Source organism: Podarcis bocagei (assembly GCF_964188305.1).
Source record: "Podarcis bocagei genome assembly, chromosome: 8".
NCBI classification, from domain to species: domain Eukaryota; kingdom Metazoa; phylum Chordata; class Lepidosauria; order Squamata; family Lacertidae; genus Podarcis; species Podarcis bocagei.
The window spans coordinates 17,386,073-17,408,145 of record NC_138133.1 but is presented as its reverse complement, the minus strand read 5'-3'; the positions used below and the strand labels follow the sequence as shown (position 1 = coordinate 17,408,145).

Sequence of the window (22,073 nt, the reverse complement as noted above, 5' to 3'; positions counted from 1 at the left end):
AAAGTTTAAAGTCTGCCTACATTTTGGGAAGGTAATAGAAGTATATCTCCTGTCCCCAACCTGCCCTTAAGAGTCAGCATGCAGCAATTCCCATTACCCACTGAGTCCACCACAAATTTTGTGGTGCTGGATTTCCATGTTGCCTGAATCAGGATATCTACCCTGCATCTCTGTGCTGTGTTGTTGTTGTTTAGTTGTTTAGTCGTGTCTGACTCTTCGTGACCCCACGGACCAGAGCACGCCAGGCACTCCTGCCTTCCACTGCCTCCCGCAGTTTGGTCAAACTCATGCTGGTAGCTTCGAGAACACTGTCCAACCAGCTCGTCCTCTCTCATTCCCTTCTCCTTGTGCTCTCCATCTTTCCCAACATCAGGGTCTTTTCCAGGGAGTCTTCTCTTCTCGCGAAGTGGCCAAAGTATTGGACCCTCAGCTTCAGGATCTGTCCTTCCAGTGAGCACTCAGGGTTGATTTCCTTAAGAATGGAGAGGTTTGATCTTCTTGCAGTCCATGGGACTCTCAAGAGTCTCCTCCAGCACCAGAATTCAAAAGCATCAATTCTTCAGCGATCAACCTTCTTTATGGTCCAGCTCTCACTTCCATACATCACTATTGGGAAAACCATAGCTTTAACTATACAGACCTTTGTCGGCAAGGTGATGTCTCTGCTTTTTAAGATGCTGTCTAGGTTTGTCATTTCTTTTCTCCCAAGAAGCAGGCGTCTTTTAATTTCATGACTGCTGTCACCATCTGCAGTGATCACGGAGCCCAAGAAAGTAAAATCTCTCACTGCCTCCATTTCATCCCCTTCCATTTGCCAGGAGTTGATGGGACCAGTGGCAATGTGCTGTGCTGTGGCAATGGCTAAAAGTCACATTGAGGTTGAAATTTGATCAAATAAACATCTCAGTAATGTGATTCTGCTAGAACTGACAATCCACGCATATGTTGAAAGATGTGTGGAGAATTCCCTGTTTGTGGAATGCTCTTCCCAGGGAGACTACTGTATTTTTATGTTGTGAATAGTCCTGTGATCCTCAAATGAAGGGAAGAAGAAGAAGAAGAAGAAGAAGAAGAAGAAGAAGAAGAAGAAGAAGGAGAAGAATTCCTCCTTGTGCAGAAGAGTCTTATGTGTGTCTATTGGCACATAGATAGGGCTGTGCATCATGCATGCAGCTAGCATGAGTTGTGCATTATACACCATTGCTGGGATGAGTGAAGTGGCCATGAGTACTCCACAAACTCATGCGTGCTTTCATTATATGGAGGCTGGCCCCACAAACCTTGGTCTGCCCTCAACCAGCCCCCACCTATGAGTCCAAGGGAAGGGGTGGCATTGCATGTTGGAATCCTCCACCCTCATCTTCAGGAGGGAGGAGCGTGGACTCCACCTATCCTTGACTCTAGCTCCCCTTACTGTTGGCCCCCCTGCCTTTTGCCTCACTTGTCCCATTGGCCATCAACCAGCAATGCGTATGAGGAAGTTCAGACGACAGCCGCAGATACAAGTAATGTGATTAGCATGGATCCTCTGAGACACTGGACACATGATGGAGACTTCAGTGACAGGCCTGTCACATCACGGTCACTGTCATCTCATGCACTGAAGCAACATGCAATGCTATAAGTAAAATAATTGCAATGGTCACTGGGACAATAAATCATTTGCTAGTTATGGATGTGTGGCAGGATTATTTTCCTAAACTTAAGCACATGCTGAATTTTCTTTTATACTAGTTGTCAGGGGTTTAGGTGCAGAGGCACGGGCAAGGGAGGAAACAGAGAGCGAAGGGGAGGAGACAGAGGAAAGGATGAGTGATGACGACGACCCGAGATCTCCCAGTCTTTCCAGTGAATCAGAGGATTCACAGAAAGGAGCACCAGTGGCCAGGGCAAGGGGGGAGTCTAGGGAGGCACCCCAGGAAGATAGAGCCAGAGGAGACTCAGGGGGGAGCAGCTGGAAATCGGGACCAGCGTCACCGCCAGGAAGCAGGGAAGAGGAAAGGAGCCAGGAGGGAAGCGCTGGCAGCTCACCACAGGAGGGAGGGCAGGAGTCAGGAGTGGCCACACCTCCATCGGGGAGCGAGGAAACGGTTAAGAGGAAAGTGGAAGGTTGGGCGCGCGCGCCAAGTTCAAATGCAGAGGAAGGCGGCGCAGTGAGCAGCCCCGAAAGGGAGCCGGGTCCTAAAGCCCGGCGCAAGGAGGCAGAAGGGTCCGGGTCAGCGTCAGAAGAATCCCGGAAGGAAGAAGCCCCGGGGGGTAGAGGGACCCAGAGGAGGACAGTCAGGAGGAAAAGGTGGAGCAAGGCTAGGATATTAAGTTGGTGCGCACGGGGCGGAGACTCAGACGGAGCCTCGCCGATCTAGCTAGTAGACGTAGAGTTGCAGACAGCAGCGTGAGAATGGAAACTGTAATTCAATAAAGACTTTTACTTAATGACCGCTGGCTAGCGTGATCCTCTGTGAGCTAGGATCGTGAAGCAGCTCTGACAGTAGGCTCCGTCTCTACATTGTGGGCATCTGCAGCCTCGAGGAGGGGAGAGAAACAGGCGCCCACTAGCGAGCTCACGAACGGCAAGAGACATGACGGCTGAGCAGCAGATAGAGGACCTCAGAAAAGCAGTGGCACAACTGAACGCCGAGGTTCTCGCATCCAGGAAGAGAGAGGACGAGGCAGCTGCCGCCTGCAGGGATCTCCAGGTCAGGTTAGACGTACTGGCAAAGCAACCACCCCGGCAGGAGGGAATTGGGTTGGCGAGACGGACAGGCGGGCTGCTCTCTCACTTCGATGGGAACCTGCAACAGTATCCCAACTTTAGAGCCGACGTACTGTGCGCACTGCAACTGTTGCATAAAGACTTTAGAGATGAACAGGAGAGAGTGGGGTTCATCATGTCCCATCTGCATGGGGAGGCGAAAGCATGGGTGCGCAATTTATGGAGAGATAACGATCCGGCGCTCCAGAATGCGGATGCCTTTATTAAAGCGATGGATGGGTGTTTCTTATCAAGTATTGACATTGATCTTGCACGGAAGGAGGTGCATGGGCTGAGACAAGGGAGGGCCAGCGTCAGACAGTATCATGCACGCTTTTTCGCCTTGGTCAGCGCCCTGGAATGGGACAGAGATTCGGCTCCTGTAAGAGACCTCTTTTGGGAGGGACTGCACAACTCGATTAAAGATGAGATAGCGAGGGGGGAGAGACCCCGAACCACCCAGGAGGTCGTTCAGAGGGCACTGGCCGTGGGGGTGAGGCTGGAAGGACGTCCGTGGAGCAAGGACGAAGGACGTGGAGGGCGCGAACCAGCCGGGGGCCCCTCCTTCTTTCCCAGAGAAGCAGCGCGAACGCAATCCACGCCTCCGCCAGGAGGAGGAGCCGGACCTATGGAGGTTGGAGGTGCAAGGGCTCAGTCAGCAACCAGAGCCCTAGCACCGGCAGCAGTGAAGGCGAAGCCTCCTAGAGGGACCAGGAAGTGTTACGTCTGTGAGCAGCCCGGGCATATGGCGAAAGAGTGTCCCCAGAGGCCCCACAAGCTTACTGCAGCCTCAGCAATGGTGACTGCAGCAACGCAGCAGGGAGGACCACAGCAGGGAAACGACGATGTCTGGCTGGAGGAAGAGGCACTGGGGCCCAGCCAGACGTGTTAGTGACGCAGTCCCCAGAAATTTTGCAGCCAGTGAACCCCCTCCCGCCCAAACCAGTAGTGAGGCTCACAGCATCTCTCCAGCTGCCCAATGGAATCACCATGGACGTGCCAATCACCATCGACTCCGGCAGCAACGCGGACTTTATAGGGCAGGAATTTGTCGACAGGCACGCTGTGCAGTTGCTGCCGGCCACACTGCCCCTGCAGGTTGTCACGGTGGATGGCAGGGAGCTGCTAGGGGGGCAAGTGGTGAAGCAGACGCCACCAATGGTGATGCGACTTGGGAATCACAGGGAAGTCATCAGCTTCAACGTCACTCAACTGTCTGACACGCCCATTGTATTGGGTATGAGTTGGCTAGACAAGCACAGCCCAACGATGGCTTGGTTCCAGAGGCAGCTGGTCTTCGGCTCTTCCTTTTGTGCTGAACACTGCATCGTACCCAGGCAGGAAGGAGAGGAAGAGGAGTCACAGCTGCTGCTAGGCACGCTGCAAGCGATTCCCCACAAGTACGCAGAATTTCTGGAAGTTTTCTGCGAGAAGGAGGCGGACAGGCTACCCCCTCACAGACCATATGACTGCAAAATTGACCTGCTGCCGGGGGCGGCGCTGCCTAAAGGGAAGCTGTATTCCATGTCTGAGGACGAACTGCAGGAACTCAAAGACTTCATCGATCATAATTTGGAGCGCGGTTTCATCCGGGAGTCTAAGGCAGTGGGGGGCAGTCCTGTATTCTTTGTTAAGAAGCGAGACACGCCCCAAAAAAGACTCGTAGTGGATTACAGGATTTTGAACAGTGTGACCAAGCCGTCGGACTTCCCCATGCCCCGCATCGACGACCTCCTGGCGAAGGTACGGAAGGGAAAGGTGTTCACCAAGTTGGACCTGCGGGGGGCGTACAACCTCATTCGCATGCGGGAAGGTGATGAGTGGAAGACAGCCATGTTCACGCCACTGGGTACCTACGAATACAGAGTTATGCCTTTTGGACTGCAAAATGGCGCTCACGTTTTTCAAGCATTTATGCATCACGTGTTGGCGGGACTTCTCTACAAGACGTGCGTCTGTTTCTTGGATGACATCCTGATCTTTTCGGAGTCGCAGCAAGAACATGACAAGCACGTCAAGGAAGTGCTGGGCAGGCTAAAGCAACATAGGCTCTACGCCAAGCTGGAGAAGTGCCAATTTGACGTGCCGGAGGTGGATTTCCTGGGCTACAAGCTGTCTGCCAAGGGGCTCGCCATGGACAGCGCCAAGGTTCGAGCGGTGTTGGATTGGAAGAGCCCACGCAACCGGAAGGAGGTCCAACGGTTTGTCGGCTTTGCGAACTTCTATCGCAAGTTTATCAAGGGCTTCGCGATGCAGACGGCGGCCATCACTGACACCCTTAGCTCCAAGAAGAAGAAGTTCATCTGGACAGAGCAGGCGGAGCAGTCCTTTCAGGCCCTCAAGCGTCTCTTCGCGTCGGAAGAGCAGCTGCTTCACGTCAACCCCAGCATGCCGATGAGGGTGGAGACAGACGCTTCGGACAGAGCAGTGGGGGCGGTCCTGCTGCAGAAGGACCCGCAGGGCGTGTGGCGGCCGGGAGCGTTTTACTCCAGGAAGCTCAGCAAGTCCGAGCAGAACTACACCATATGGGACAGGGAGTTGCTGGCCATTCATGCAGCGTTCAAGGCGTGGAGGCACTTTCTGATCGGCGCCAAGCACACGGTGCAGGTTTGCACGGACCACAAGAATCTGGAACACTGGCGCACGGCACAGTTCCTGAACCAGAGGCAGATACGTTGGGCTGAGTTCTTTGCGGACTTCGACTTCCGAATAGAGTATGTCCCGGGGGACACCAACATCATGGCAGACGCTCTCTCCCGCAAGCCACAGTATCTGGAGGACGCAACACCAGCGGCCGCCATGCACATCTTTGCACCGACAGTGTGGGCGTGCGCCGCGGCGACCGTGGACCTAGAGGCGGTGCGGCGAGCGTTGCAGGGGGACTCCTTCGCACGAACGAAGATGGCAGAGGTGCGAGAGGGCAAGGCAGCGGCCGACGGTTTCCAGCTACGAGATGGCTTGCTCATCCGTAAAGGGGCCATCTACGTGCCGGGTGACGAACTTCGAGCCAAGGTGCTACAGCAGCTGCACGACGCACCCACGGCCGGGCACTTTGGCAAGGAGAAGACGGTGGAATTAGTAGCCAGGGATTTCTGGTGGCCTGGAATGAGAGGGGAGGTCGCAGACTACGTAGCGAGGTGTGACACCTGCCAGAGGGCAAAGCCGGTGCACAAACCGCCGGCTGGACTGTTGGAGCCGCTGCAAACTCCGGTCGAACCTTGGGAAAGGGTGGCTCTGGACTTTGTCACGGATCTGCCCAGCTCAAGGGGCAAGACGGCAGTGTTGGTGGTGGTGGACCTGTTCTCCAAGATGGCGCATTTCATTCCGTGTGCTAAGGTGGCCACGGCGGAGCAAACCGCCAAACTGTTCATAGACCACGTGTTCAAGGTTCACGGTCTGCCACGGTCTATTCTGTCCGACCGGGGGCGGCAGTTCATCTCGAATTTCTGGCAGAAACTGATGGGCTTCCTAAACGTCAAGATCAACCTGGCGTCGGCGAGACACCCGCAGACCAACGGGCAAGCGGAGCGAGCCAATGCCATCATGCAGCAGTACCTGAGATGTTATGCAAATCAACAGCCTGCGACGTGGGTAGATTACCTGCCGCTTGCAGAGTTTGCCTACAACAACACGAAGCACGTATCCACGGGCGTCACGCCGTTCTTCGCCAACAACGGGCGGCACCCTAGAACCTTTCCGGGACTGGAATGCAGGGGAGAAGGGGAGCCGCAGTCAGCAGATGCGTTCGCGTCGGAGCTGCAGGAAGTCCACGATCAGCTGCGGCGCCACCTGGAGCTGGCTAAACACGCATACAAGGTACAAGCGGACAAACACAGAAGGGTTGGCGAAGAGATCCATGTGGGAGACTGGGTCTGGTTAGCAGCCCACGCAGTGCCGGCCAGGTCGTTGGCCAAGAAGAAACTAGGGCATAAACAACTGGGGCCCTACCAAGTCGAAGAGCAGGTCAACCCGGTGGCTTTCAGGCTGGCGCTTCCGGAGGGTTCCAGAATGCATCCGGTGTTCCACAGATCGGTGCTCACTCCCTACAAGGCACCGCACAGGTTCCAGGAACCCGGAACGGCGCCGAGTCCGCTCAGAGAAGGAACGGGGCACGCGGGAGTGGCACAGGAGGAGCGCATCAACGAAGTCACGGAGATTTTGGACTCCAGATGGGGGGAAGAGGGAGTAGAATACTTTCTCGCCAGGGAGGGCACCCCGGCCAGTGCGAACAGCTGGGTGCCGGGCTACGCTTTAGACGAACCTCTGCTCAAAGACGAGTTTCATGCCCTCTTCCCACATAGACCTATGCCAGCAGACTTTTTCGACGACTGGCTTTTCACGCCCACGCTTTCGGACAGCACGTTCAGGGGGTTCGACTCGGACGAGGAACCAACACGAGACGTCCGTTCCCCGGAGGGGTCACCCTCGGGATCGGTCTCAGAACCCTCGTATTGGTGGGACGATAGGCCGGAGGAGCAGTTCCGCAGGAAGTGGCTGGACTGTTCCGGCAGAGCAACGCCGCCTGGAGGAAGTGCGGGAGAGACGGACATGGACATTTTCGGGGACGACCCTGGTTTCGAGCACGGCGGCACAGAGATGGAAGAGGAGGTGACTGTCGTCAACGAGAGCAGAGAGGAAGACCTGGAAGAGTTCCGCTGGAGGCCTGCCACGGGAAGCGACCGATATCCGACGTTCGTCCCTTTGCAACAGCAGCCCCCAGCTCCGGCACCGGAAGGAGGGGAGGGGGGACTGGGGGGCTTCGAGGGGGGGATGGATGTCAGGGGTTTAGGTGCAGAGGCACGGGCAAGGGAGGAAACAGAGAGCGAAGGGGAGGAGACAGAGGAAAGGATGAGTGATGACGACGACCCGAGATCTCCCAGTCTTTCCAGTGAATCAGAGGATTCACAGAAAGGAGCACCAGTGGCCAGGGCAAGGGGGGAGTCTAGGGAGGCACCCCAGGAAGATAGAGCCAGAGGAGACTCAGGGGGGAGCAGCTGGAAATCGGGACCAGCGTCACCGCCAGGAAGCAGGGAAGAGGAAAGGAGCCAGGAGGGAAGCGCTGGCAGCTCACCACAGGAGGGAGGGCAGGAGTCAGGAGTGGCCACACCTCCATCGGGGAGCGAGGAAACGGTTAAGAGGAAAGTGGAAGGTTGGGCGCGCGCGCCAAGTTCAAATGCAGAGGAAGGCGGCGCAGTGAGCAGCCCCGAAAGGGAGCCGGGTCCTAAAGCCCGGCGCAAGGAGGCAGAAGGGTCCGGGTCAGCGTCAGAAGAATCCCGGAAGGAAGAAGCCCCGGGGGGTAGAGGGACCCAGAGGAGGACAGTCAGGAGGAAAAGGTGGAGCAAGGCTAGGATATTAAGTTGGTGCGCACGGGGCGGAGACTCAGACGGAGCCTCGCCGATCTAGCTAGTAGACGTAGAGTTGCAGACAGCAGCGTGAGAATGGAAACTGTAATTCAATAAAGACTTTTACTTAATGACCGCTGGCTAGCGTGATCCTCTGTGAGCTAGGATCGTGAAGCAGCTCTGACACTAGTTAAGTGAATCGTCTTCTTCTTCAATTAAGTTTGTATACTGCTCTTCATCTGAAGATCACAAGGCAGTTCACAACATAAAATTACAAAACAAGAACGCAAATACATAACAAACCAAACCAAAGAAAAGAAAAGAAAACCTCTCCCACAAACACATTTAAAAGGCCATAGAATGTTAATCAGGCAAGTCGTCGTCTTCTTCTTCTTCTTCTTCTTCTTCTTCTTCTTCTTCTTCTTCTTCTTCTTCTTCACCTTCTTCACCACCCTTCATCTAAAGATCAAAGTGTGGTTTATGATACCATTGAAAGTGTTTAACTTTGGCTGGCTCACACCTTCATTCATTATCAGTACTTTCTTGCTGATTTTTCAGTAGATGAAATTTGGATGGAACAGTTATGGTTTAAAAGCCAAACCTGCATTTTCTATAAACAACTGACATTTTGGGTGCCCTTTAATGGTACCCAAAAATTTGCCACCAAAGGTGAGTTAGTTCACCGTACCGAATTCCAGGGTCACCATTGAAGGTTTTCACAAAATCCATTGCATGTACTCTGCAAACTAGGAGTCTTCCTACAATATTAACTGTATCTGAAACACTCTATTCCCCCCTATTTTGTCCAATCCTCTTTTAAAGCCACCCAAGTTGGTGACTGTCTTTGCCTCCTATGGGAGCAAATACCATAGTTTAATTTTGTGCTGCATAGTTTACTCGAAAGTTACTTAATTTTCCCCCCAACAAGTGTGGCAACTAGCATAGTACTTTGTGGCTGTTGCAGCTAGAAACAGATGTTTAAAGGAAAGAAAGGAACTTGTAGAAATGTAAGTTGGAACAAACCATGCTCTGGCCAGACATGTAGCCTAGTCCATGCGTCTGTGTTCCAATATCAGCACAATCTGTTGAAATCAGACTGGAAAGATTCACTCCAGATTGTGGAATGAAATGAAACCCTCTCCCATCCCTAGTACAAATAAATAATCTAATTAACTGATATTTTAAATACTTACTGTTTAACTGGTTCATTGACACCCTCCCCATTTAAAAAAATGATCAGTCAAATGTCAACTACAGGAGGGGTTTGGGTGGCAGTGGGACTTGTTTTGAAGCATTTCAGTGAAATTGACTGCTCATTCCTGTTGCTCTCTGCCAACTTGATAACCCTGTTTTTTGAAAGGAGCATTTCTCTTCTGGAAAAATAACTTTGCATGCTTAATGGCTTACTCCCGCTGACAAATGTGCCAGGCGGAACCTGCCTCCCTCCCACCCAACAATAGTTAATTGCCATCTGGGAGATTTGCCCACCGGAATCACTTTCATTTCTGTTCGGCTGGAACCTGAGTGTCCGTCTCTGTGCTTATATAGGAGAGCATGTGAAGTCCCCTCAGCGTTGCATACTGTGAGCATCCCATAATGAAATAGGCTTCATCCGTCGGCTCAATTAATCAGCCATAACCTGTTCGGAAGGCTGATGCACCTTGGAAAAGGCAGCGTTGCAGGAATGTGTTTTGCTTTTTGAAATCATTAGAGGGTTTTGCACAGTGCAGAGCCCACCTTGCAAATTACAACCTCAGCTGCAACAGCAGATCTATTAATCTGGAAGAGATGACATTCCCAAGTGGCCTCGGTGCCTTTCGCGACTCCCCGGCGACCCAACTATCCTCCCGGTGCTTTCTCCACATGTAAGGAGTGTGCTGTGTGTTAATCAGGTCAACGATCATCCCACGGCTCGAGGGAGATGACAGAAACCTATCGTAGCTGCCACAAGATCTTTCAGACCTGAGCACGTTTTGTCAAACACCCCCCTTTTAAGCAATGGAGCTTTTGTACTCTTTCACTTACTCGGCTCCCTCCCGAGGATTCCAGCTTATCTTTCCTTCTCTCTCCTTTTTCTAGACAGTGAGGAGTTCAACGTCAACAGCAAAAGACAGCCTAGGATGCATCTCTACCTGGAGGGTGCTGATTGAAAACTTAAAGATTGTCCTCCAAATAACTGCTGATTTTGAGCCAGTGCTTCCTCCTGTTAGCTTTGTCAAAAGCGAGGGTTTTCAATTAAGGTAAGTGCTGCGTTATCTGGTTGACTGCATCACTCTGAATTTTCTGCATTGAAAGTTCTAAATGAGTAAACTGACATTCTGCACTGCAGCAGCTCAGCTTGTTGTGTCAGGAAGGGGGAAAGGGGGAGGAATACAGGGGTTTAGTTTCGAGAGAAAGCATCCCAGAATAGAACTATTGTCTCTGGAGAATGTATGGTGATTTTGTTTTGTTTCTTACCTGTACCTGCAAAAGTGCAAACTCTTACAGGAGATATTTGATGACACTGGCAATCTGAGTAATCCCATGGAACTGATTTGATACATGTCTATCTACAGGCACATGAATATGACATGTAAAAGACACCTTATCTTTTCAAATGTTGATTAGACAGCATCGCTAGCCCAATAAAGATCTTATGATTTCAAAGTCTTGCAACAGAGGCAGGCAGAAGGGATTCAAATGCATGCCGGGGCTGGCTGTTTGTACAGTGTTCTGGGTTGCAAATGAAGAATATATGACTTATATTCAAGGCATCTAGAAGTAGATACGAATTTTAGGTTGAAACATACAGCGTCTTCCCTAATATTCCCCCCACCCCTTGCAAGATTAGCAGCTGAATTGCATTGGAGGTAGAGGGTGGAAATTGCTTCTGATGCGGTCGGGAAATGAAATCTATAGTTGTCAGCACTAATAAAGTGTGACATGAATAGTCATTTTGATTAAAAGGTCAGGAAGAGATAGAACAAAGCAAGCACGGTGGCGTGTTAAGAGAGAGAACTCTGCTGACAGTCGAGATGTTTTATTTGAGAAGGGGGCCAGGCAGGTGAAACCAGCATGTCCTGGAAGATTAACAATCTTTTTAAGTAAAAGTCTTCAGATGCACACATCTGAGGCTGCTGCCGGGCAGCCAGCCGAATTGTGGCTGCAACAATGGCAAATCCAGAGATGTGTCCATCCCATTCTGGTTTGAACTAAGAGCTTAGAGATTTGTGGATTAGAGAAGTGGCAAAATGTTTTAAAGTTTGCCTAAACGTGAGAGTGCCTATGCCATAGTCACCATTCTGATGCCTTTAAAACTCCGTTTTTGTTAGAAAACATTGGAGTGTGCCATGCAACAAAAGAAAATGTTTGGTAAAGTCAGTGCAAATATAGCTCATGCAGTATAAATAATGGCATTTTATCTGCTGGTGGATTTCCAAAGTTGGCTAAAACCATTAACTATTTGCATGGAACCGAAAATGCTAATGTATAACGTTTATGCAGTGTGTATTAGGTCTTCAGAATGTTTCACATATTACTTTAGTCATCTTTACAGCTGTCCTCTAAAACATACCTGCATATTAGCATATTGTGGACAGACATTCAAGTAAAGAAGGGTTTGAGGAAAAATATGCTTGTTTAAAGCACATCAAACACACGAACACCCAAAGAATCCTGGGAACTGTAGTTTATCCCTCATTGAGCTATCGTTCCCAGCATCCTTAATAAAGTACCGGGTTTTTGGTGTGAGGGAGGGGAAAGGTGTTTTGCATGTATGGTGTGCACACATCCCAAGATAACCTTATGAGTTTGTCGTGCTATTTAAACAGTACTTCCTGGCTCGTAGCTTAAACTTTTAGTCATTATAGAGCACAGATATACTACATTCCACATACTATACAATATTATTATTGCATAAGGCACACATATTCTTAATGAACATATTTCATATTCATGCACATTTTTTTTCTTTAGGAACTCTTTTTTTTCTTTATTAAGAAAATTTTTGAGAGAAGTTGGGACCTGAAGTATAGTTATTTCCCATCCACCCCCTGCCATCTTGTGTGGAACATGCTTTGTGCATAGTTTTTACTTGAGCCGCTCTTAAGCACAGTTGCAGAACTGCATTGGAAAATGCCATATGAATGCACTGTCCATCTGCCGTACTGGGGCACAATAGTGGCATGACAGCAGGACAGAGAGATTGTGGAGAAATATGTGGAATGACTGGTGTGTATCCACAATCCAGCTGAAGTTGCAAAGGGACCAAAGAAAGTTGCTTAGACTATTTGTCCAACAAGCCCAGTAGGGTCTTCTGTGATTGGTAGTGGCTCTCCAGGGTCTTGAACAGAGTTGTTTTCACATCATCTGCCACCTGATCATTTTACATGGAGATGCCAGGGATTGTGCCTGGAATGTTGTTCATACAAGGCATCTCCTCTACCAACAAACTACAGTTTTGTAGTTGGAGTCAAAGGGAGAAATGCAAATAAAATGTGCCATCAATTTCAGATTGAAATTGATGAGTCTTACAAGCACTTAATGAGGTTGGGAACATGCCCTATGTGCGTGTGGATTCAGCCATACAAACCACTGGTATAAAGCAGGCATAGGCAAACTCGGCCCTCCAGATGTTTTGGGACGACAACTCCCATCATCCCTGACCACTGGTCTTGTTAGCTAGCGATGATGGGAGTTGTAGTCCCAAAACATCTAGAGGGCCGAGTTTGCCGATGCCTGGTATAAAGAATGATCCCGTATCCAGTGAACCAGTGGGTTGCATGCTCAGTTCAGTTTTGGTGTGGGGTGCAGTTTCTACTCTGCCAAATATAGTCTAGGTGGCTTTGTGAGAAGCATCTCTGTTTGACCTCAGTCCTCTCTCTATCAGCGTATTTATTTATTTATGTATTTATTAGTGTTTCCCATCCTCTATCTTTTATCTAAATGCTTAATGCCCTACAAACAATATTTTAAAAATAGAAACTTTTTTTTTTTGCTAATATTTTAAAATAACCCCACTTTTCCTGCCAGAATCCCCTTGTTATGGGTGGGAACTATTGGTTGAAGCTGTAAAAAGTTGGAAAGCGAGGAACAATCGCAGGATCCCAAAACAGTGTGTGGTGCCTCCAGACCCACCAGATGTATCTGTATTGTTCCTGTTGTTCCACCACCTTTCCTTTCTTCCTGCCCCTCACCTCCTTTGTTAAATAAATCCTAGCTGTTGGGTCCCCCCCCCTCTATTCCATTAAGTTGCTCACCATTCTTCACACCATATTCCTTTCTACAACATGGGGCTAGAGCACTGTATGCTATTTTGGAAGCCAGGCATTCTTCTTCTTCATCCATCTTGCTACAATTGGAACCTATGCTCCATAGTTCACCCCACAATAAGAGATCACTAATGAAATAATGTTGTTGTTGTTTTAAAAAAGGGGGGAAACAAAGGAGTGACAATTGAGCTCCTCCATTTTGTGGAAAGGCTTTGAAAATGGAAAGTGTTTCAACAAAAAGTCGATTAAAGGTGGGGTCTAGAAAGGATGACCCTATGGCCCCATGGTTGTCACCTTTTGGAAACGATGAGACACAGAGCACAACCTCCTCTGCTGATCTTTATGGGCAGGTACATGTGGGAGGAGGTGCAATCTCACATAGACATAGCCCTGGCTCTTTCAGAGCAAGGCTGGATAATCTTTTCCAGCCTGTGGGCCATGTTCCTAAGTTAATGTTGGTGGTGGGCAGGGCCACTGGAGTTGGGCCAGAACCAAAAGTGAGCTGAGCAATTGATGTAAACATTAACCTTCGTAACCAGCCATGCACAAACTGGTGGCTTTCACATCTCATTCCCCTACAGGAAAGCAAGAGGCATTCTCAAAGTGCAAGGACACATGCCAGCCAGGCAAAAGCAATCCAGAAAGACCCTAAGCAGGGTGGATGAGTGGTGTAATGAGATTCTTGAGGGCTGAGAGGCTACATTTGGGCCTTGTTCCCCTGGTTTCCAATCTGTTTTAGAGCTTCGAAGGCAAAAACCAACTGCTTGGCTTGACCTTACACTGCGAGACAGTTCAATTAGGCTGTCTTGTGAACTGCCCTGAGGTCTCGGGCAGGGGCGAATGAAGGTGTCATGACACCTGGGGTGTGGCATTGCTATGTACAGCGCATGTGTGGCGTCGCCACATACGACGCATGCACTGTACGTAGTGACGCTGCATGCACATGCGCTATACATAGCAGTTTGCCAGCGGCACTGCTCCAGCGCCGTACGGATGGTGCCAGGATCCCTCCGTCACCGCTCCAGCCATGAACGGAGGATCCTCCACATGTGGCGGTGGTAGAGCGGTGGCGGCTCACACTGCCATGAGCCCCCGCAGGGTGCCTTCTTGTCACTCCCCAGACATGGCACCTGGAACGAATAGCCCCCCCACCCCCGTTGTGACGCCACTGGTCTTGGGATGAAGGGTGATATATAAATTTAATAAATAAGCTAAACTAGGGAGAATGTAATTGACTTTCTGCCCTTATGAATAGTTGAAGTAGAGTTCTGTGGGGGCTATAGTTTCCAAGTATTCTTCAAGAATATCCACACATGAAGTAGACTTCAAGACTCCAAATGGAAGGAATATGTGTATGTGTGTGTCATTGTAGATGGTTTGATGATTAAACAGTATAGAACTCCTATTAAATAAATGAAGATGCTGAAATGTAGGCGGCAGTGGCCAGATCATAGTAGCAGAACTGAGAAAATATTGGATTGGACTGAGTCTGGCATGAGCCAGGCTCAATTCCCTACTCAATGCTGAAGCTCATTGGGCAATCTTAGGCTAGTCACATTAATCAGCCTAGCCTAAGCTGCCTCACAGGGTTGTTCTGTTGAAAAGGGTTCCCTTAGCTTGCAAAAAGCTAAGGAAGGTTAAGCAGGTACCTGTATATAATATCATACAATATCATGATGATTGAGGATGAGGTGATGTGATCTGGGTGCCTAAAAATGTCACTAGCGTATATCAACCCCATATCAATAATATTCAGGTATATCTGCCTTTCTTTCTCATCTCCAAAATATCCACTCTTCCAAAGATGTATATACTTTGCTAAGGCAGCTTGAGTAAGCTAAGTAGCTCCTGATTTAACGATCTGCACTGAATCAAGTTTCATAAATAAACAATGCACCTTCAACATAATTAGTATATATTAATATACATGAGTCGAAGCATTCCTTCCCCAAAAGTTAATCAAAAGAAAACACCCATTGGTATCTCTCCCCCTACCCCCCAACATCCCCACCTTTTTAGACTTCAAAAATGAATATATCCTTCCATGGGATGAATTGTAAGCATTAGGTAGAAGAATTCCCTCCATATTTGTGCAAATTCCACACATTAATTATATTTAGCCTCTGATGTTAGCTAATAGCTAATATCTCCTTAAACTTGCATGGGAGTTGCAGAATTAAGTGAATGTGAATGTGAAACAGAACACTTGAGACTTCACACAAGTTGGTTGGGGTGAAGGAATCTGCCGTATAGCCTTGGGAATGAATCACAGTCCACAACAATATTCACAGTATAAGAGCCTCTTTGCCCTCACTGGATGATGATGATGATGATGATGATGATGATGCAGTGTGGAGTCAAAGTTACTACTAGACATGCACCCCTCTGGTGAACATATAGCATTATGTTGAGCACAGTGGAGACATGTAGCTATGCAGGAACCTTCCTCCCATTTTTGAGAGGATGGTGAAGGAAGGATTGCACAAGGTAGACTGTGTGTATGATTCCCACCACATTATATGCTGGCTGCTGTGCATGATTATGATTATGATTTATTCAATTTGTATACCTTCTTAAACCCGCAGGTCTTAGGGCAGTTCACAGAATAAAATCAGAATAATACACCCACATGCTCCACTGTGTCTCAGCCAAGTAACTGAATGAGCTGTGTCCGAAGCTTCAAATGTCAGTGCAGATTGCTGCCTTGTGCGACACGCAGTTGATTTAAAATCTATATTCCTGCACATTCCTAGTGGGTAATCCTATGGCAAGATGCAGCAGCTCCCTGGCTCACGAAGGCTTGGCTAGCATTAAATCCTGAACCCTGGCTCAGCCAAAGAAACGTAATTTGCTCACCTCATCTCAGTCATGGCCAGTGTACATTCCCCAAAAGGGGCAGTCTAGAGATGTGACAGAGAGGAGAGGAAATAAGGGAGACCTGGTCTAAGCCCATTCACCTCAATCATGTGACCTGGCAACCCAGCACAGAATGCTATTATAAAGGCTTGTTATCACTCTGCAGGCTAAGGCAGAACAGCTCTGCTGCTGAATGAGGTTTGAATCTAGACCACAGCGCCACACACTCACTAGAGTGTTGTAGCACCATCATGGCTAGTAGCATCTGATAATCTGTTTAGATATAGATAGATATAGATAGCAAGATAATTATTATTATTATTATTATTATTATTATTATTATTATTATTATTAATTATTTATACCCCGCCCATCTGGCTGGGCCTCCCCAGCCACTCTGGGCGGCTTCCATAAAAACCAAAAATACAGTAAAATATCACACGTTAAAAACTTCCCTGAACAGGGCTGCCTTAAGATGTCTTCTGAATGTCAGGTAGTTGTTTATCGTTTTGACATCTGCTGGAAGGGCATTCCACAGGGCAGGCGCCACTACCGAGAAGGCCCTCTGCCTGGTTCCCTGTAGCTTTGCTTCTCGCAATGAGGGAACCGCCAGAAGGCCCTCAGCGCTGGACCTCAGCGTCCGGGCAGAATGATGGGGGTGGAGACGCTCCTTCAGGTATACTGGACCGAGGCCGTTTAGGGCTTTAAAGGTCAGCACCAACACTTTGAATTGTGCTCGGAAACGTACTGGGAGCCAATGTAGGTCTTTCAAGACCGGTGTTATATGGTCTCGGCGGCCGCTCCCAGTCACCAGTCTGGCTGCCGCATTCTGGATTAGTTGTAGTTTCCAGGTCACCTTCAAAGGTAGCCCCACGTAGAGCGCATTGCAGTAGTCCAAGCGGGAGATAACCAGAGCATGCACCACTCTGGCGAGACAGTCCGCAGGCAGATAGGGTCTCAGCCTACGTACCAGATGGAGCTGGTAAACAGCTGCCCTGGACACAGATTTGACCTGTGCCTCCATGGACAGCTGCTTGCTGCCGTGGTGCCCGCCATTTTTCCTCTCCAGAAGTCCCCATATGATGTGTCTTGTGTGCAACACATCGTATGTGGACTTCTGGAGAGGAAAAATGGTGGGTGCCACAGCAGCAAGCAGCTCCTGAAGCCAGACAGAACCAACTGCACTACCAGGCTGGCTCCGGGCTGCTGACTGCCACTGCCAAAGGGGAACTGGGGACGTCCGGTGGTACAGATCTCCTGCCCCTTTCCCCCTTTGCTTTGACTGATGGGGGGAGGCTCAGGAGTTGCGGGCAGGTGGCCGTTGCCCATTTTTTTTAAAAAAGCTGCACATTTATGTTTCACAGGGTGCCAAAGAAGGGCTTTGCACCTTTATACAATATGCATGTGTGCTTGGGCCCAGGGTCTTTTGCCTCACCATCCCCACTACTGACTCCCTGTTGCTACTCAGCTTAAAAAAAGGGGGGGAGTGTCCCCGGATTCATTGAAAAAAATCTGGCAACGATAGATAGCAATCTAGATAAAGATAGCAAGAGTGTGATGCTGCAGTGAGAGAAATGAGACAAAAAGAGACCCTTAAATCATAGAAGCCTAGTGACTTGGATATTGTTCTTTTTTTCTTTTGTGCTACAACACAGGAAGACACACCTTTCAGTCTTCTATAGCTTTTGCAGCTATAAAACTCACAAAACTTGCCAACTTCACAGAAAATTGTTGTCTCCTCTTGTGACATCATTTTTCAGAGAAGACAACTTATCAGGCTTAAGTGTTTAATGGCAGAAATAGGGCTAGGATAACTTTTACATTAAGTAAACCTTAGAGTAGGGACCTAATTTCCCTAAGGCCTTTGCTGTAGTCTAATTGCCAGACTTCCTTTTCCCTTTAGGCTCTTTATAAAAGTTCATAACTTGGAACACAGAATGATTTTCTGTTGCTCAAAACATATAAATAAATGACTAGCTATTTCCTTAGCTGTACGGCATTTGCCTTCTTTGTGGTAAAAAAGTTAAATCATTGATGTTTCCACATGTGTGCATGAGAGCATGTGCACACACACATATACAAATTTTTTGTAAATTGCCCTGAAAGTTGTTCAGCTGAAGGGAGCGAACACAAATAATCTGAGTAAGTAAACATGATGGAATCTGATATGGAAAGCTTTTGGCCTCTGTTTGCTTGAGGTGCTGACAGAGGAGAGGCTAGGACTCATCAATCAAAGTTTGGGACCTCAGAAGAAGTTTTCTCTCCTCATTGCCTTCAATCTGGTCCTCAGTGCTATTTTTAAGTGCTAAACATTTTGTGCCAGCTAGTGCAATGTCACTCAGTTGTGTATGGTGGTGAGGGGGCTTTTGTGTTGCAAGGACTCCCACAGGCACCGTCTCAAGGGTCATTATTGGGGGAAAGTACCATATTTTTTGCTCTATAAGACTCACTGTTTCCCTCCTAAAAAGTAAGGGGAAATGTGTGTGCATCTTATGGGGCGAATGCAGGCTGCGCAGCTATCCCAGAAGCCAGAACAGCAAGAAGGATCGCTGCTTTCGCTGCACAGAGATCCCTCTTGTTGTTCTGGCTTCTGAGATTCAGAATATTTTTTTTCTTGTTTTCATCCTCCAAAAACTATGTGCGTCTTATGGTCTGGTGCGTCTTATAGAGCGAAAAATACGGTACTTTTTGCCCTTAGCGAAGCAGCACCCTCAAGTGAGGCATTTTGCTTTCCCCCATGGAAGTGAATTGAAACTATTTTCTTGTATGGGAGGAAACAGACAGTTGCATTCAGAACTCAGGTGGGATTCCCTGCTCAGGAGACTCTAGTAATTGAGAATCAAGGCTGCTCGGGTCTGCACAGTTTTTCTTTGTGTTCCCCTTAAATTGTGTGGAATTTGGGGGAGCACTTTCTAATACCCTGTTTAGGGAAGTTTTTAATGACCGATGTTTCAATGTATTTTTAATCTTTTGTTGGAAGACACCCAGAGTGGCTGGGGAAACCCAGCCAGATGGGTGGGGTATAAATAAATTATTATTATTATTATTATTATTATTATTATTATTATTATTATTATTTACAGATTTCTTGAGGAGTTTTGTTGCTTTGCACCATAGGTAACTATTATCTGAAGCCCATGATTTGGTCTTAAGTATTCCATTATCTCAGGGGATGGGAAAATACATTGATTCTGGTTTCTTTCTCTCTGCTTCTCATTTTTTTCCCATTTCCCCTTTTCTACCTCATCTTACTGAAAACCATGAGCCAGAAATGCACAAACCATGAACCATCATTAAACCATCATTTGCACAATAAACTACCATTCTTTCACTTGTCTATTTGTGACTTGTTGTGTCCAATGGAACAGAATTGGTCTTGGGGGAAATCAGTCCTAGTACCAAATAAAAAAAGTTTTAAAAAACCCAAATTATTGAAGAACCAATGATACTATAGAAGGTCTATACTAGTCATGAAAGGACTAAAATATTGAGAAAGTTACAGATTGCAATAGCACATAATGGCTGCTCACTGCGTCTATGGGGGGTGACTGCTGTGGCCCCCTCATGCTCTACCTACACCCCTGGCAACTAGGCCATGCTTACTCTCCAGCCATTGCTGGGGAATTCACCTTGGCCAGAGGTATCAAGGGGCAGCCTTCCTGCCAAAGAGGGTGGATTTGAATGGGCCAATCAGAGGCCGCACTTGGAGGCTGGTGCCATGCTGGCAGGCCAGGCATTGGCTGCTGCCCGGCCTGGCCTAACAGCAAGGCTTAAAAGGCTGGCTGTGCATGGCTACAAAATGCAATGGCACATAATGATCTTCCATGCTGTTTTGCTGATGAATGTGCAGTGGACTCCAGAAGAGCAAGCAAAACAACTTATTTACTTTAAGTCTGCCCATAATTTAATTTCTGTTTTGTGAAAAATGTGAAATTCATATATCAGCTGTTCCCCCATCATGTAACATTGCCTGAGTAGATCAACGAAGCTATGTAGTCTGTTCTGCTCTCAATTTTTCACTCTCTTAGTTTTGTGTATTTTTAGGAGGATGTCAGAATGGGGGCGGGGAGCTAACTGCAATGAACACAGGAATTGCTGGCTGCTTATATCTTTACTTTTGCCCCACCATCTCCCATCAGCCCCAACTACTATGGCCAGTGGTCAAGGATTGTGGGAGTTATAGTCCAACAACAGTTGGAGGTCCTTCCAAGTCACATACATCTGCTTTAGAGGGTTTGACTCTGCTCCAGCTTTGCCTCCATAGCAGTAACTACAACCACTGCTTAGTCACATTTGGTTAAGGAAGTTTGAGGTGTCCTGTCTGAATAGTAAAGGATGAGCATTTGATAGGTTTCGGAATTGTTGGCAGAGTGAATTATCTGGCATGGTGCCGTCATGTTGGCTTAACTGCCACTCTTTCTAACATAGACAATCCAACCAAATCAATGCAGGGACATGTCTGAGATGGGCCAGTCGAGAAAGACTCTCCTCCCTGAAAGAGAGGGGAGTGGTTGTGGGCGGGAGCCCGAACACCGCTCCTAGCAGGGGGCGTTGCCCCCTGCCTCCAGCTCACCTGGCTGGCACTCACGCCCCCCGGTGGCCGCCCAACCAGGTGCCATGGGGGGGCGTGTCCAGCAGCCTTTATGCTGCAGTGCCAGCCTCTCCCCGGCCTCATTTCTCTTCATCGTCCTGTGCGAGTCACCCACCCTCCACTCCCTTTGAGTTAGGGCTTAGGTCACTGGCCTTGCTATGGACCTTAGGTTGGTCGCCCCGGTTGCCCGGGGGGCCTGGTAGGAGTTTTTCCATTTGGCATTAGGCTTTTTGGTTTTTTCGCCTACCTCGTAGCAATCGTCACAACTTTCTGGTGGTATTGGTGGGTAGGTTAGGCATTGGAATAATGTGTTGTGGTGTGTCGAATTGCTAGGTGTGTCCATCGCCTATGCCTTCAATTTATAGGGGTATTCCGGTAAAGGAATCTGGCGGTCGTGTATTCCGTCCGAAGCCTGCTTGGCGGGAGGCCATGGCACGACCCGCGGTGACATCAGGGGTGAGCCTATAGTTGGATTAGCATCAACAGGTGATGAACCCCTGGTGAATAAACCCACTTGTTTTGCGATCCAATGCTTAAGCCAATACCTTTTCATTGCTGTAATCAATAAAGTTGTGGCCTTTTCTAGCCCATTAACCTTATAACACGTGTCCCTGTGTCTTCATTTTACTTTGCGGGGGTCGGGTCCTCGAACCACAAATGGCATGACCTGGCTGGCGGTTTGGAAAACAAACAGAACATGGGGAGCTATCTAAGCAGTTTTAATAGGTCAATTGGAAATGAGGACAGACAAAGAGGATTTAGAATATATCTTAAAAATCCCTTTTTCTCTCTCTTTGGGTGAAAGTTGTCCCACCCCCACTTTTCCCCCTTCTAAGCTTGTTATTTAAACCCACCGTTTCAAGCATTTTGTAATTCCTGCAGGCATTATCTTCTGACAAACAATGAGCTTTTTTCCCTCTCCTCCTTTTAGCACAAATGCTATGGAAAGGTCACTTATTTTAATCAACTCCCTTATCTCTGTAAAAGCCAGATGGCATTTTTTGCCCTATTTCTGACCAATGAGCATTCATATTTTAAATCAGAAAGTTGCATACTTGAGTGTCTTGTGGAACGTCACCTTTACAGAGCACAACAATTGGTAATGATATGGCCTAATTCAAAGGAGACACAAAAGTTCAGCTAATTGTCATTGACGAGATGGGCTTATGAATATTAAAATTCCATCCAAATCAGTTCAACTTTATACGTATTGGGCACATGGGCAGTTTTCCCTACTGCATATAGGCTTTGACTTATACACACACGTAACATGATGTGTGAAT

At 48.3% G+C, this 22,073-nt stretch overlaps 1 protein-coding gene across 4 annotated transcripts in view; it reads left to right on the top strand.

Moving 5' to 3' along the window:
* Positions 1 to 22,073, top strand: part of CDH12 (cadherin 12) — a 689,773-nt gene that overhangs the window by 408,827 nt on the left and 258,873 nt on the right. For 2 of the 4 annotated variants that reach the window (XM_081206312.1, XM_081206313.1), the window contains one exon: positions 10,174 to 10,334. The gene's annotated coding sequence lies outside the window, so the exon portion shown is untranslated. Of the gene's footprint in view, positions 1 to 9,599; positions 9,677 to 9,758; positions 9,960 to 10,173; positions 10,335 to 22,073 lie in introns of those variants that run through there. The other 2 variants (XM_081206315.1, XM_081206314.1) reach the window with 2 other exon arrangements.